At 39.3% G+C, this 17708-nt stretch overlaps 1 pseudogene; it reads right to left on the bottom strand.

The window, feature by feature from the left end:
- Positions 1-16398: 16398 nt before the first annotated feature.
- LOC117285798 lies at positions 16399-16541 on the bottom strand (annotated as a pseudogene).
- Between the last annotated feature and the right edge of the window lie 1167 nt (positions 16542-17708).

Here is a 17708-nt window from a genome sequence, read left to right as displayed (position 1 = left end):
GTGTGCCAAGCAAAGCCACATTCAGCAGGTAGAACCACCCCAAAAGAGAGGCTGTGTGGGTACAGAGTGGAACCACTCTGGAACTTCTATGTTATCCCATGTGCCTCAAGTGATGGACATGGATTTACAGGACTTAACATTTGTCCTGATAGGTTTTGGTCTTGCTTTGGTTGTATTTTTTTCTACCCCTCACTCTTCCCTTTTTGAATAGGAGTGTTTATCCTTTGCCACTGTATATTGGGATTAAGTAACTTGCCTTTGAATTTTACAGAGGTTCACAGCTAAGAGTTTGCCTTCAGTCCTGGAGAAGATCTTTGATTTGGACCTTCGAGCAATGCTGGAACTAATGAGAACGGGGGAAGAAATTGGTATGATTTTCCACTATACACAGGATAGGTGTAATGTTAGGTGAAATTATGGCTTTGTTCATATTTGGAGATTTAAACTGATGAGGGGGTTGTTTGTTTTGTTTTTTGTTTTTTTGTACCAGGCATTGGATTGAACTCTCAGACCTTCTGCTTACCAGGCAGATGCAGCACCACTGAACTATAGCTCCAGCCCTAAATATGCTTTTAAAAGGATGAGTTTGAGTGCCAGATTGACAAGGGGATTAAACTTAATTGTCAACTTGCTAGGCTCCCGAATGTCCCTGGGTGGGTCATGGAGGCATGACTTGGGGCATGACTCTGATCCCTGGCTCCTTCCTCTCTGGCTCTTCTCTGGTTTCCTCATTGCTATGACATGAGCAGCCATAATTTTCCCCTATGCCCTTCTATGCCATTTTGCCTTGGAGTCATCCAACTATGGATTGAACCTTCCGAAACTTTGAGCAAATGAAATATGTTCTCTTTTAAGTTGAAAATGTCAGGTATTTTGTACCAGCAATGGGAAAGCTAACCAATACAGACTATGCCAAGTTTGGTGAGGATTTAGAGCTGTGGGAACTGATAAATTGCCAGCAGGAGTGTCAATGAGGGCAAATGCTTTTTAGAACAATGGCAAATGAAATGGGGTCATGATAGCAATGGAAAGGTCAAAGATTGTTGTTACATGGAATGATGTTAAAATTGTTCCAGTTGTTGATAGTTTCTGATATTGTTCACTAAAAAGGGAGATAATGCAATTTATTATTCAGAAATTCTGCCCTTAGGCATATTACCAGAAGAAATGTATACCACACATTAAAGGACAAGTCTCAGATTGTTCATAGCAGCACCATTCCTACTAACTCCTTTGGGAAATAATCCATGTGGCTATCAATAGTCGAGTGAATAGATATATTGTGGTACATCATGCAGAACACTATAAAAGCAATAAATATATATAAAGTACCACTAAATTCAGGAAATAGATAAATCTCACAAATATATTGCCGAGTGAAAGAAGCCAGATCTACAAACAATAGACTGTCCAATTCCATTTACGTAAAGCTCACAAATAGGCCAAAGTAAATAGTCAAAGATTTACAATAACAGTAAAAGAATAAGAAATAAGTGATTGATTAAAAAGTCAGGGTGAAGGCTACCCTTATTAGGAGGGTCAGATGGGGACTGGAAGGGCCACAACCCATTCCTGGGAGGCTGCCACTTGCTTAACTTCTTATCCTGGAAATGGATCAAATGGCTGACATTCCATTGAGGTGTATAGTTATGTAGTATACATGTTTGTATATGTATTTCATTTGAAAGTAAACAGTTTTTAAAGAAGGGGAAAGTGAAAAATTAAAGGTAGTTAGCTCAGTAATGGGGTTAGGCAGATAACAATAGAGGGAACGCTTTTGGGTTTGTGCCTTCCTACTGCTAATCTTAAAGAGAATAAGTTCCATAAGGAAGTCGTATTTTACAGAGTAGAGAAAGATACAGGCGTTAAAGAAATGGAGACAAGTGGTAAAGACTTGTAAAATGTTTTCTGATAAGTGGAAAGGGGAAAGAAGAGGTAGCTTGATTGGGTAGGAAATTCAAATTGTTATTCTGTTTTATTTTTTTAAGGCTGTGAGAAACCTCAATATAAAGATAGTATGGAGCTATCAAAAATGCAGATGATAGACAAGATAATAAATGGATAAGGTCTAGATTTATAAGTGGTAGATGGCAAGATTGGTTGTCACAGGAAGGAATTCACCTTCTCGATGGTGGGCATAAAGGAAGACCTTTTGAGTAAGGTAAATAAGACTATAGAGGGCAGCTGAAGGTAAGAGGAACCCTGCTGCTCAGTGACACAGAAGGTGACAGGTGCTAAGGTAGATTTAGGACTCAAGCAAGGAAACACGCCCAGGCAGACTGTAAGTCTGTGTATAGCCGTCCTCGTCCAGTTAAAGTTGGAAAACTTTGAAGATCTCTGACAAGTATAAAGCTTGAGAATAGTAAATAAGACACTGCCATTTATCCTGGTAAGCACATTAGTGGTGAGGGCAGGCATCACAGTAGGTATATTTGCAGGGAAAATTCAAAAGGCTGAAAAGTTCAGAAAAGTACTATTTTCTTGTTTGTCTCAATGAAGTTACAGAAAGATTATTTTCTGAGGGTAGAGAGATCGAGAGTCCTAAAAACAAAAATATGGAGATACTGTGGAAAAGTAATTGAGAGGGATAGCAGAAGGACTGACCAAAGTACAATACAGTAATTGAGTAGCCACACTCAGAAGTTGGCTGAGATTCAAGGTTGTAAGTCTATTGTACCAATCTGCGTTGTTGTTGCAGCATTTTCTCCACTAGCCCTCAACTTTTTGGAGACAGAATAAGAAAACTGCAGCAATAATCTTGTACTTTGCTTTGTTGAGTGAATATAGCAAAGATTAGGAGAAAGAGCAGTGGTTACCAATTTGAATATGAAGGCAGAAAGTGATTTAGTACTTCATGATGGGATCTAGGATTAGAAAGAAAACCCAGGAGTGGAACTTCTGACTGAACCCACTCTGTGGTCAAAGAACAAGGTCAAATGAAATGGGGTCAAGACAACAATGGAAACATTAAAGATTGTTGTTACATGGCATGAAATTAAGACAACTGTTTCGGCTGTAGATATTTCTAGAGGGAGAATGGATGGCTGAGGTGGAGAAAAGTTATCCAAAGAAATAAGAAATTAAACAGAGATCTGGGAAGTGTAAGGGTAGGTTATGCAATCAGTCATCTAAGTGAACACTGAAACTTTCATAGGGTGCTAATGAGGTTTCAGATTTTACAGTAACTCTGTCTTCCTGGGCTGTAGTGCTGAGGATTCTGGGGCCACTTTAAGGATCAAATAAAGAGAGGGTAGGAGATTGGATGCTGGAGAAAACTGAGTAAGACATGACCAGGGAATTCAAAGAATGAGAGGTTGTGACCAGTTCAGGATGAATTACATGCATGCATGCAATACATATCAAAAACCAAGTTGAGTTGTGGTTTTTAAAAATATCTTTCCACTCTTGTCTTTCTTCTATTGTTTATCATCCATCATGAGTGCAAATCCCCTTTGTATTAGTCAGTTTTCCATCACTGTAACAAAATGCCTGATGTAAAAATGTTAAAAGGAGAAAATCTTTATTTTTGTTTATAGTTTCAGAAGTTTCAGCCCCTGGTATTTTGGCTCTATTGTCTTTAAATGTGGTGAAGCAATGCATCACACCAGGGAGCAAGTAGTAAAAGAAAGCTGTACACTCATGCTGGCAAGGAAGAAGAGAAAGAGAGACAGACAGGCAGGCAGAAAGACACTGGAAGGGGTGGATCTCAATATTCTTCAAGGACACAGCTGCAGTGATCTCACTTCCTTCCACCAGACTCTGCCTCCCAGTAGTACCACAGGCTGGCAACTAAGCCTTTAATATGTGAGCTTTTGGGAGAGACATTTAATATCAAATCATACTATCCACTCACTTTAAAGATGACCTAAATTAACATCTTCTTTTGCTAAAAGTTTTTGACATCTAGCTTAATCAAAGGTCACTGTACAGAAGCAATGATACACCTTTAAGAAATTCCAAACTGCTCTTGTAGAACATATTACATTCTTAGGAATACTGTCAGGATTGTCTAGAAGAGAAAGAAGGCAAATTGGGCCCTTTATGGCAGACATATTTTCACTATCTGTGAAATTTAACTGGCTATTTAGAGGATGTATGATTGTTCTGTATGTGGAACAGCGGAAAGATGGGCAAAGTTTTACCTCCACCTTATTGAACACACATATTATTTCAATCAATACTCATGATGGCCTTGTAAATCAGATTTTTTTTACCACCACCATTTAATTTGTAATTTGCTATTTTAAGTTGTTTTTAATATTAAATGCATCTCCCCGTAACAGAGTCAAGAGGCATACAGAAGTATAAATGTCTTTCCTGACACATCTTATCTTTCATCTTATCCCTTTTGCAGATAGCCACTGTGAGATTAAAACACCTGCCGAAGGTCACACAGTGAGTAAGTGGAAGAGGTAGTAATGAAAGCTAGGTTTGCCTGACTAAAGACACTTTAATCTCCATTTTATTGCTTAAACACCAGTGCCTGGCTCCATCTTTTCAAGAAGGGTATTACAATGGGCAGAAAAGATAATCAGCTGAGATCCTGTGGGCTGCCTTTTGTCCACTATTATTAACTAGAAAGAAAGATGAAGCAATGCCCAGAAAATGAAAACTGCTGTGAGTAAAGAAATTTTATTAAGACACACTGACCTAGGCTGGTTCTTTCTTTGGTTCTGGACTTGTTTACAAAAGCAAGGAGTTGTGTAGCTGACTTTCACTCCAACTGAAGATGAAGTAATAGGGTCAGGACTAACTTTCCTACCTGAAAAAAGTGGAACAAAATTTATGAAACAACCAAGTCTACAGGCATCAACAGTGAACAGCCAGGAACCTTATGAATGCCCCAGCTTACAGCCTGGAGAGAATATCCAAGCCCTGGCACAGGGAGCTGGAGGGTGAGTGGATCCCATGAGATGAAGCAAGAAGCCTGGTTGAGTCAGCTGGGGGTTTCGAGTCAGAGTTGCAGAGAAGAGAAAGCTGTACACTTAGGGAATTCCAGAGGTCTGCAAAGATTCCTCCTTAAATTTTCAGCTATATGTCTTTCGCTCATCTAGGAGAAGAAACTATCTGCGGACAGTAAACGAAGAAAGCAAAAAGCTTAGAAGGATCAGAGTTGGCACTCACAGAGAACTAGAAATAGTTTCTGATCCCACCAGCCAAGGTGGAAAACTTCATTATTTACAGGGCATCGGGTCGAATATTGGAAAGGTTTTTGCTCCAAGAAAAGAGCAAAATTAGCCCTAAAAGTCTGCTCTGTTTCCTCCTACAAAACCTTAAATTAATAGCCACAGGAGCAAACTGTTTCTAGATAACTTATGCATATATCAGAACAAATCTCATAAATATTTGAAACTGCTGTGGTTTTGGACATTGTTTAAGTGAGTCTTGCCAAAGGCTCACACGTTGGAGTTTGATCCCTCGTGTGGCAATGTGGGAGCTGACGGAGCTTTCTACAAGTGGTCCTGGGGATGTCCTTAGGTCATCGAGGGCATTGCCATCTCTCGTGAGAGGCAGCTATTATAAAGCCTAGCCCGGTCCCACCCAGACTCTTTCTGGCTCCCTTCATGGAGACCTGATCACTTGCTCCCAGAGGGGCTCTGGCCATTGTCATCTGCCATGATATAATGCAGCTGAGAGCCCTCACCAGAGTCAAGCCCATGCCAGCATCATTTCCTTCAGCCTCTAAAATAGTGAGTTACATAAACCTCTTTTCTTCATAAGAAGTTCACCTTATGTATTTCATCATGATAATTAAAAGCTGGCTAATATGATGACAAAAGCAATATAAAACTTTCCAAGACTCAGCTGGACATTGTAGTACATGCCTGTAATCTCAGCATTCTGGGAGGCTGAGGCAGGAGGATTGCAAGTTTTAATGTTGCCTGGACAATTTAGCAAGACCTCCTCATTTCAAAATAAAATATAAAGGGCTGGGGACGTAACTCAGTGAGAAAAACTTGGTTTCAATCTCTAGTATTAAAGAAGAGTCCAGGACTTGACAAGGAAAAATCAACAGTGTTTAGCATCCAGACAAAAATTATCCAGCATACCTCTTGTTCAATTCATGTTCTAGGTTCTGGTCCATCAGTACCATATTATTTCCAGCTGCACTACAGACTGCAGTGTCAACTATGTCTTCCTGCCAGTTTCTCTGAGTTCTTAGCAGCTTCCACATTTTTAATTCTGCTTTTGTGCCTCTGGAGACCTCCAGAACTCATTTATTCTGTATGTTCTCCTGCTAAAGTGTCTGAGCTAACATTTGGAAGAGATGCCAAAAATAGTCATTCCGCAGGCACCTTGTTATTTTGCCATAGTTTACTTTCTCAGAGGTGCTCCTTTGGGGACGAATAATACCATTTCTCTGACAATTTCTTATTATTATGTCACCACTCAATACAAAAAATGGAAAACAGTAGCTTTGATAAATAGGGTAGCAATTTAATGATGGAAAGAATTGTATTCTGTGTGCTCCTCAGAGAAAATGTCCTCAAAGATGCAAGAAGATGCTTATAGTTTAAGGGCATGGAAAAGAGAAAGTTAAAAATGTGACTCAGACAGGTAAATAGGACCAAAATATAAAATTCAAAGCACATGTTCTGAAGATATCCACATCCTCTTGTGAAATACACTCTTCTTATGTAATTAAGCCATATATTTTAGATGTATTTTTAAGGAAGAATCAGATTTGGTTCTCAGAGAAAAGCAAATAAATTCCAAGGCCTGGGCTTATATGATCTCAGTCTCCCAACTACAAAGCAGCACTAAGTCATCGAAAGCAAAATCGACACTGAAAAGATTTTAAAATAGAGTGAACTACAGTAATACCTTATTTCCCAGGGCAGGTGTCCCTGGCTGGGGATAGAGTCAGAGGATGCTCCTGGAAACATTAGTTAGTGTCTTGGGTACTGAAAGGGACTAGTATCCGGTGTCCATCGGATTTCTTCCATGAGCTACACTCTGTGCCAATTTTTCCAAGTGAAGTGAAGGGAAGGCCAGCAGCCTCCCTTGGTGATAAATCTTGTTCAGGTGTTTTGGTCTGTTTTCCTGTGAGACTTTATTCTGTCTGAGCAAAACACCCTTGTTTTATTGTCAGCTGGTCTTTCCGTGAGTACTCACTGAAGGCAAATACAGCTGTCTCCCTCTTCTTCCTCCTTCTTCTCTCATGCCTTTCCCTCAGCTCTCAGATGAGGGCCGTAGCAAGGGTGAGATCACCCAGCATTTGAGGCCTTAGTTCTAAATTGTCCCGTGCTCTCCAACTTATTCTCTGAGCTCTTCTTTCTGTCTACTTATAACTGCATTTTGTCACTTTTCCAGGCTCTGCTTATTCTTAGAGCTCAGAGACCCCTTTGATGTATTTTGGCTCACCCCTTCTGGCCCAAACTCAGCTCTCCATCAGCCATGCTGCACTCAGAAACAAATCCACCATCTCCACACATAAGCATATTTTTAAATCATTTATTTTTATTATTACAAATTTGCAGTGCATGATGATTGCATTCATCATAGGGAACTGGTGTGTGCACATAATCCACCTTATTTTCTTTTTTTAATCCCCTCCTCTCCCTCCTCCCTCCCACTATCTCTTGGTCCTCGTCCCTTTTGCAAACATTCACTGAGAAATATGTCTCTTTGGCAAGCACTAGAACTGTTGGATACGACATTGGCAGTCTATGGTGGGGTGTGGACGGCCCGTGAATACATGGCCTGTGGCCACCCTGGCAGCTCCAGCTTCTCCCCATGAGCTGCTGTGGCGGGGTCCAGCTCCTTCCCCTTGTCCCCTTGGTGTAGAGTGTGCCCTCTCCCTAGAGCTCTCCTTTCTCATTCCTTTGCCCTGGCCATATTGTCACCTAGTTGACTTCATCCTTCAGATGCTGCCTTCCAGAAAGGGCTTGTGGGTTGCACAGTATCAGCGAATGACTTGTGCTCCCTGCCCTCAAATTCCTGCAATGAATTCCTAAAACCGCAGAACCTCGGAATGTGGTCTTATGTAGGGATAGGATCTTTTCTAATCAACTTCAAATGAAGTTGCTGAAATGGTCCTAGTCCAGTATGACTGAAGACATTCTAAAAGTGGGAAACTTGAACACAGAACCATGCAGAGGGAGCAGTGTAAGAGATACAGGAAGATGGCCAAAGAGGAAGGTCCTCACAGCCTCAGAAGGAACCAACCCTGCTGATACCTTGGTCTTCAACTTCCAGCCACCAGAATGAGAAGATACATTTCTGCTGTTTAAACCTCCCACTGTACTGCTGAAGCCCAAGCACGCCATTACTCTCAGCTTCTCTGTGCCTCACTTCTTTTTATCTGTTAAATAGGGGTGATAAATTCTACTTCACAAATGGATGTGAGGATTGAATGAAATGTCAACATTCCTAGATGGAATTTGGTCCTGTTCACTGTGTTGGCAACAGGGGACTGGAGGGTTGTGTTTATGCAACAAGGGAGCGATGGGTTCCGTTTGGAATTTGCTGATTACCGGGTGCCTGTGGGGCAACCACGTACACAGTCTATGAGGCAATGGTCTATACAGTGCCAGATAAGTGTCAACTCTGTGTTAATTAATTTACTCCTGTCCTCAAATTTCTCCCCGCTTCATTTTCCTGCTTGTAGTGGAGGAAGTCTGACTCTTCTCCAGCCTTTCTACTTGTTCTCTACTCTCTCCCACTGCTTATAACCCATCAGCACAAGTAACAAAGTATCTATCTATTTGCCTCTGTTATCTGGGGAATCATTTGCTTTGTGGAAAAATATAAATAATGGAAATGCACAAAGTACATGGGAGATGAATAGAGGGCTTCAGTGTGGGGCAGGGATTCCTTTATTACAAAGATGGGTCTAGGAGCAGGGGACTGATTTATAAGGTTTTCAACAGTAGTTGGGGAGCAAACCATCTCATTTATTAATGGGAACTACTCCCTTCTAGCATCTTTTATGGAAAATGTAAATAGAAATGCCCTAAGCATGGATTCTCAGTGCTTTGTTTGGTCCTTGGCTTTAGCAAATCAGAATGCATAAGTAATTATCTTTTGGAAAATATAGTGTATTGTTTAAGTTTTGAAATGAGGGAACTCTGCCCTAATCTCAGTGTGTGTGCGTGTGTGTGTGCACACGTGCACATGTGTATATATGTTCTCACACACGTGTGTGTGTGTGTGTGTGTGTGTGTGTGTCTGGATAGGAAAGTGAACTGAAGGAGAGGAGGACATCTAATATTTGCCTATATTTATTAGACTTTACCATATGTCAAACTAAAATCTTTTTCTTTTCTTTTGCTACCTGTGATCCCCTGATGGTGTTAGGCTAACAAAAGGGCCAGAAAGAAGATATAAAATTATACAGAAAAGAGCCCAGACTTGAATTTCACATCTGGCCTGCTTCCTGGTGTCTTGCTTTTCACAGAATTACAAACCTCAGCATATTATAACTGTGAAAGGGTGCCAATATTCCTGATCTAGCTCCCTTATTTCTAGGACAGGGATAGAAAGAATAAAGGACCTAAGTGACCTATCCAAATGGTCCAGGAAAAGCAGTGGTCTAGGTAAGATTCATGCAGCGAGACGACTGACTATGTGATCTGTATAAGACTCTTGGTCAGAGGTGACAGGCTCTGGAAAGGACAATGTTTTATTGTGACTTTTTAGTTTATAAAACTGAACTTAATTTTGCAGCAAGCAGCTCATCTGGTAGGATAGAAAGCACCTTTATGACAAGCTAGAAAAACACATTCCCTCTAGGCCCATGACCCCAGAGGAGAAACATGCCTTTAGGTAAAACAGGGCAATCTCCTTTCACTGCCCTAATTAAGTGCAGTTGTCCAAAATTTGTGGTTTGGAAATTGGAGTACAGGCTGGGTGTTGGCCCCTAAGGGCCTCAGCTGAGTGATCTGCTATACAGCAACTGGCCTGATCTTCCCTGCAGAAGTTTGCAGACTATGTCCTCATTATGGCCAAGGGCATGGGGAAGTGTTTGGATAGCTGGATGACAACCAGATTTCCAAAATTTCTCTTATCTCTTCTGCCTTTTTCCTCTGTTTGTCGCTTTTCCTCCCTCCTTTCCTTATTCCCTCTCTCCTGCCCTTCTCTTTCTTTTCTCATCTCAAGCTAAGGTGGCGGGTGTAGCACCATCTAGGACACTGAGATGCTAGTTGAGAATAACAAACTGAGATTTACATGCTTGTGCTAAAGCTGCAAAGTCATCCACTCAACCAAAATCACACCAACATCCACCCTTTCTTTTTTGGGTGAAGACATTGTAATTTTTGTAATAATTTCTTTAATAAACATTAGTCAATTATGTCCATACCACTCAGCCATTGATAGCTTTCTCAGGGCTTTGTCTTTTGCTTTATCACAGTCAACACAGTTACACCTTAAAGTCACAAATTTGGTCAATAAATAAACACTTCAGTCCATCTGTTTCCTTGGTTTATTTTTTGTATAGCTCTTCAATCTCTCTAACATTTCTCTTTGGAGTTGCCAAATGAAAACACAAATGAAAAAAGAAAGGAATCTTTTTCATTATTCCTTGGAGGCAGGAATTAAGCAATGGGAGGTAATGGGAGAAATATAAGATAAGCAGAAGAAAGAACTGATATGAAAAATCCTTGTCCTGCCGCTTTCTGGACAAATGGCCTTGGGCAAATCACTCAAATCTACTATGTCATGGTTCTTCCCTTTGAAAAATAGGAATTAAAATAAAGTCTAACCTTTGAGATAATATATACAAAATACTGTGGAATTTAAGCACAATGGAATGCTAGTTAGCCATAAAAAAAAGATAACAACTTCTTTGTAGGAAAATTGATGCACTTGGAGACCATAACGTTAAGTGGAAAAAATTAAACACACAAGCTTAAATATCACATGGTTTCTTTTATATGAGAAACCCAGAGTAAAAAGCAAACAAACAAAAAAATAAAAGACAAAACTGAAAACCTTCACACTAAAATAGTTTTGGAAACATTAGCCACAACAATTAGACGAAAGAAAGACATAAAAGCAATAAATATAGGAAAGGAAGAAGTTAAACTGTCATTATTTGCTAATGATATGATACTCTACATAGATGACCCAAAAACTCCACCAAAACTTCTAGAGTTAATTGACAGATTCAGTAGAGTAGCTGGATACAAGGTCAATACTCAAAAATCATTAGCTTTCTTGTACACAAATAACAGAATCACTTAGAGAGAAGTCAGAGAAACAATCCCTTTCACAATAGCATCCAAAAAAAATGAAATATCTAGGAATCAGTCTAATGAAGGAAGCAAAAGACCTCTACATTGAGAACTACAACACTCTGAAAAAGAGATTGAAGAGGATATAAGAAAATGTAAACACATTCCTTGTTCCTGGGTAGGAAGAATCAATATAGTGAAAATGGTGATGCTTCCAAAATTGTTATACAGATTCAATGCAATCCCGATTGAAATCCCAACAGTATGATTATTATTTATTTCATTAAACTAGAAAAATCAATCCAAAAATTCATTTGAAACAAGAGACCTAGAATAGCAAAAGCAATTCTAGGCAACAGAGACATGGCAGGAGTATCATAATGTCCAACTTGAAACTATACTACAAAGCCACTGTGATTAAAAACATGGTACTGGCAAAGAAAAAGACCCAAGGATCAGTGGAATACATTAGAATATGCAGAAACAACTCAAGACATACTCAGCTACCTCATCTTTGACAAAGGAGCCAATCATCCTCAGTGGAGGAAAGATAGCCTCTTCAATAAATGGTGCTAGAAAAATTGGATTTCGACTTGCCAAAGATTATAACTACACCCCTATCTTTCACTCTGCACTAAACTAAAATCTAGGTAGATTAAAGATCTAAATATTAAAAACATTAAACTCGATGGAAGATAAGTAGAACTCTGAAAGACATTGGCATAGGAAAAGACTTTATGAACAAATCTTCCAGTAGCATGGAACTACCACAAAGAATCAACAACTGGGATCTCATCTTATTAAAAAGCTTCTGTACTGCAAAAGAAACCACCAACAGAGCTAAGATACAACCTACAATGTGAGAAAAAATTTTACCAGCTGCTCCTCAGACAAAGGACTATTATCTAGAATATATAAATAACTCAAAAAAATCAGACCCCTCAAATTTAAAGACCCAATTCAAAAATGGGCATCTGAAATGAACAGACATTTCTCAAAGAAGTAAAAGCATAAACTAAATATATGAAAAAATGCTCCATATCACTGTCACTCGAGAGATGCAGATGAAAACAACACTGAGATTCCTTCTCACCCCAGAAAGAATGGTTGCTATCAAGAAATCAACCAATAACAAATGTTGGTGGGGCAGTGGGGGAAAAGGAACCCTTCTCCATTGTTGGTGGGTGTGCAGACTGGTGCAACCACTATAGAAATCAATATGGAGATGCCTCAAAGAGGTGGGACTAGAGGATCCATTTGACCCAGCTATACCCCTGCTGAGTATCTTCCCAAAAGAATTAAAAGCATCATACTACAGTGGTATGTACTCACCCATGTTTATAGCGGCACAGTTTGCAATAGCTAAAACTTGGAAACAGCCTAATTGCCCATCAGTTGGAAACTGGATAAAAAAGATGTGTTTTTTTTTTTATAAAATGGAATATTGTTCAGCCATAAAGAACAAGAAACTAGAGACATTAGAGACTATAGTTAAATGGATGCACATTGAGGACATAATCTTAAGTGAAATTAATAGGACACACATGTAAAAACCAAATCGTTTCTCTGGTGTGATAAACTAAAAGTGTAAATAAGAATCAAAATGTGTAATTGATGCTGTGTAATAGGAAAAAATGTCTAAAGGTGTAGGAAAAGTGAGATGGGGTAGGGGAAAGCTAGAAGGGAAAAGAAAAAAATAAGAGAAAAAGAAAAAAATGAAACAAAGTCTCTTTAAATAGAGAAGGGAGGGCAGGGGAATGGGGAAAAATAAGATCCAAAATATATCATGTAAAGGTACAAGATCCCAAAGATGAATGTAACTGTATTGCATACCTAAAATGTACCAATAAAGGAAAAAGGAAAAAATAAAGATAGATGACAGGAAGTAAGGAGACAGATTCTTCTCAGATAGGAAGGGGATTGATAGAGGGAAAGGGATAAAGGATGAAAAAAAGGAATTAGGTGGTTTATGGACATGTGCTAAATCCACACAGTTTCCAACAAGAGAAGGGTAAATTGTGGGGGACGGCCCTACTGATTATGCCTAAAACAATTGGCTCATTCATAGAAGTAAGTTTGGCCAAAGCCTGTGTGCTGAGGTCAAAGTGACTCACACCCAAATTCCATTCCCAGAGTTAAAACCTTCTTTACTTAAAAGACAAGGTTAATTATTAACTACAACCTATATTTTGTCTGTTCTATTCCCAATTCAAGAATGCTTTGTCTTTTCCTTTACAAGCCTTGCCTACATCAGTAATGTGTCCATCGCCTCTCTAGGTTCTTTCGTGTAGTGCCTTTACCTCAATCTAACTATGATGTAACCAATAAGTATCAACATCTCTGGATGTTCAGGGCCTTTGATTGTTCAGCCTTACTTAAACAAACATTGGTCACCTTGGCTCCCCATTTCTCTGTCTCTTTAATTCTGTCTTTGAGTTATTCTTTTAACCTTGTGTTGTAACACAAACAGGAAATCAAAACCAGCCACAGAGGTCTCTGATAGAGGGAAGGGATAAGAGAGAAAAAAAAATGGAATTAGGAGTTGTTACATACATGTAGCAAATCCCCACAAGGACTGTAAACATGATATACTGCAAACATGTACACCAAAAAATGGGGTCTAGTGATGGGACGAATGGGGAGGGACAGGAGGGAAAGGGAATGAAAACAGAAATTAAGATGTGCTATATACATGTACCAACCTCCCACAAAAATGTAAACGTTATGTACTAAGTATGTATATTAATACATGAAATTTTTAAAAATGAAAGTGAATGAAAAAGTGATTAAAATACTATAACTGCCAAGCACTATATAAATGGTTATGATTAATTTTTGTGTTGGAGAAGGCCACAACCCTTACAACTCCTCCTGTGAAGAGGTGGTGCCCATTTCCCCTCCCCTGCAAGCTCTGGACTGACCTATGACTTGCTTTGACCAATAGACCTGAAGTTGGGAAACAAGTAACAGGAGCACCAGAGTAAAGGCGATAGATGCCTATGTCTGGGGGTTCAGAGAGTAACGAGGAAACCTTTCTCTGTTAGCATGGGTAGAGCTCTATTTTACTCCAAGAGGTCAGTGACATTTAAAGAGGAAGGAATACGGAGGTGAAGATGAGTTGGGAAGAACTGTTATAGGTGGTTGAGAGACACAGTAGAAGTGCCAGGATTTTGCAGCCAGACAAATCCTTTACTTCTTGCTAGCTGTGAGAGTCTGCAAGCTCAACTTCTGGAACAGAAGCGGCTACAAGGAAGAGACTGAAAGGTAACAGGACTGGAAGCAGTAGGATCTTGTGGTAGAAACCACCATTGTTCCCAAACTTGCTCACCCTGCCTTGAGGCACAAGCTTGGTCTATGTTCCCCAGACTCCCTTGCAGCTATGTGTGGCTACATAACTGTCTTTGCTGATGGAGTAATAGGATGGGATGTGTGACACTTGCAGGCCTCTCATGCATGTTTTCCCATTCTCATTCTCTTTTATAGCAGGCTGGAAATGCAATCCCCACAGAGCCCTTCTAAGCCACCTATTGGCACAAAAAGGTCTCTAACACTGACTGTGTCAAAGACAATAGTCTCACCAACCTTGTAGCAAGAAATAAATTTTTGGGCCAGGGATTTAGCTCAGTGGTACCACTGCCTCACAAGGGCAAGGACCAGAGTTTGATCCCCAGTACCAAAAACAAGAAAGAAATTTTTATGATTTTAAGCCATTGTAATTTGAAGGTTTATTTTTGCTCGTGCAAGCTAATATAATTCACATGAGAGATTTTTGCATGGCCCAGAAGAGATGATGAGGAGTTGGTATACATATGTGGACATAGGAAAAAGAATTGCAAAGGCAAACTGTGGCCCACCCCTGTTCAGGTCTTCCCACCCTCCTCAAGGAATAGGGAGGAGTAAAGGAGTCCTTCAGAGTTGAAAGAGAGCTACACTGTCTGCAAACAAAAAGCAGCAGGATCCCCTAAGAAAGTAGTAAAACAAATAATGGAGCTACAGGTGGAGGTGTCAGTAAGTAAAAGTGGTAGCCATGGAAACAGACTTCCAGCAAGACCACCAAAAAGTTGGGAGTGCAGTGATCTGGCGAGGACAAAAACATCAGGAAAGCATCAATGGTACAAACAGTGTAGAAGACTGGGACGGCTGAGGTGGGGCCTGGCTTAGCCTGGGATTGCATATTGCACCTCTCCCTTCCTCACTTTCCTTGCTCCAAATGCTCTCTAGGTCTTTAAGGGCTGCAGGTGACAGAGGGAGCAGAGAAGATGAAGCCATCTGGGAGCTGTGATTTGCTTGAGTCTTTTCTTGCTCTACTTTTCTGGCTTCTTCTTTATGAGAATTCCTCATGGATCCTTCCCAGCTGTTTCCCAGCCAGATAGAGTCCAGGCTGCCACACCAACAAGCACTCCTCAGATGACAGCAAGCTCCAAACACTTACTAATAACTCATTTTAAGAAGTATGTGGAGTATAGGGCAGAGTAAAATAGCTCATTGGGATGATAACTGATGATATGGGCACATCTCAAAGAGAAGTACTTTGAGCCATTTTTATCCTATTTTCCTCTATCCATTTTCTCCCATCCTAGCCTGATTTCTCATATCTCTTACTAAGTGGTTAAGAAATCTGTGTGTCCTTGTTCCTCTCACCCAACCTATTTTCTTTTGCTGTTAGAGACTCTATTTCTACTCACTTCTGCTTTTTCTCTTTTTGATTTTAATGCAGTAGACTCTGTGAAAACCTAACTGAACTCTTTTTTATGTGGGAATTAAGAGCAGAATGGAGCTTTATTGATGCACTGTGTGGAGGATCAATTTAACTTAGGCAAAGCATCCTTTTTACTGGTAAAATCACATCATTTATTAAAGGATAATTTTCAAATAATACAAAATCATGACTCAAATATAAAATGAACATACTTTAAAGACTGTATTTGACTTATTAACTAGGGGAACCAGTCAGATGTTATAACTGGTTTAAAGAAGAAGATAAAGAAACACAAATGTGCTTGTATATTTGGATTCTATATTCATGGGTTCAGCCAAATGGACTGAAGATGTTTAGGAAAAAATTTCACTTGTATCAAACTATACAGACGTTTATTGTCATTATTCCCTAACCAATACATTATACTGTAAGAACTATTTATATAGCATTTGTGTTGCATCTTGTCATGAATAATTTAGAGATGACCCAAAGAATACAGGATGATGTGAACAGGTTATATGCAAAGGCTGCACCATTTTGTGTAAGAGACTTGAGCATCCTGGAACCAAACTCCACAGGATGCCAGTGGACAAATATACTTCAAACTTTTTTAGAGTTAAGGAATGTTACTACACTTGATCTTAGCCACAAGGCCAAGAAGCGATGGAGTTAAGGAATGTTAAACAAAGATGCAAATGCATGCAAAATTGACTTTTTCTTGGAACAGGGAAGGATTTCCTTTTCTTTGAATATAAATTATTTACATGTCAAAAGTAGCAATTATTATGTATTGTTATAAATTAGTAATTATTTACCATGTTTAGAGTAGCACACATTTTAATAGCTAGATCTTGGCAACAGTATATATGTCCATTGACAGATGAATGGATAAAGCAAATGTTATTTATACACAATGCAGTACTACACTATCATAAAGAGAGACAAATGAGGTGTTTGTAGGTAAAAGGATACAACCTGAGAACGTGGTAAGTGAAATAAGTCAGACACACAAGCTTAAATATTGCATGGTTTCTCTCATATAAGAATCTCTCTCTCTCTCTCTCTTTCTCTCTCTCTCTCTCTCAGAGCAAAATAGACTATTTTATCTAAATCTAAATAATAAGTAATGACTAGCTAAATAATTATCTAAATAATAAGTAAAGAGAAGTTCAAATAATTCCCCAAATTACCTATTCCATTGTTTCAAAAATATTTTAATATATATAGTAATTTGTTTCATCTATACTACTACTTCCTCTTACTTCACTGAAAAGAAAGGTTTGTGTTATTATCTGTTTGTTTCTTTTTTGTAAGAGATTTTTTTTTTTTGTCTATGACTTGTAGTCCAGGAAACATTCTGGCCATTCTTTTAAGATTATGATACATAGCATGTTAACTATTGTTATTCTCTAATTATCTCACTATGAAATTTTGTTCTATTTTTTCATGGAAGAAGAGTGCTCTTTAATATTTTCTATAATTATTTTACTCAGCCTGTAGTACTGTAATTCTGAGTCCTAGTGGCACTGATCAACATCCATTAATGCCAGACACAGCTGGTCAATTCTGCAAACCACTGTTAGTAGACACCCGCTTTTGCCATCTGCCAACTCTGCAGGTTGCAGGTCTCTGGTGCTGCTGGCTGCCACCTCTGGTCCATGTTGGCTTGGGCTAGAAGCCATCAGTCACTCTGCCGGTTACTGCCGCTCTCTGTTACTGGTCTTCATTGGCTGCTCATCTCTGGAGCTCTGCAGAACTAATGATCCCTAGTGTTTGTAACTGTTATTTTTTAAAAGCAACTCTTCTGTTCACATTACTCAGGATATCCTGAC

Source organism: Fukomys damarensis, unplaced genomic scaffold (genome assembly GCF_012274545.1).
Source record: "Fukomys damarensis isolate Sample0158 unplaced genomic scaffold, DMR_v1.0_HiC HiC_scaffold_12, whole genome shotgun sequence".
NCBI classification, from domain to species: domain Eukaryota; kingdom Metazoa; phylum Chordata; class Mammalia; order Rodentia; family Bathyergidae; genus Fukomys; species Fukomys damarensis.
The sequence above is the reverse complement of the archived record's forward strand: the minus strand, read 5'-3'. Positions and strand labels throughout refer to the sequence as shown.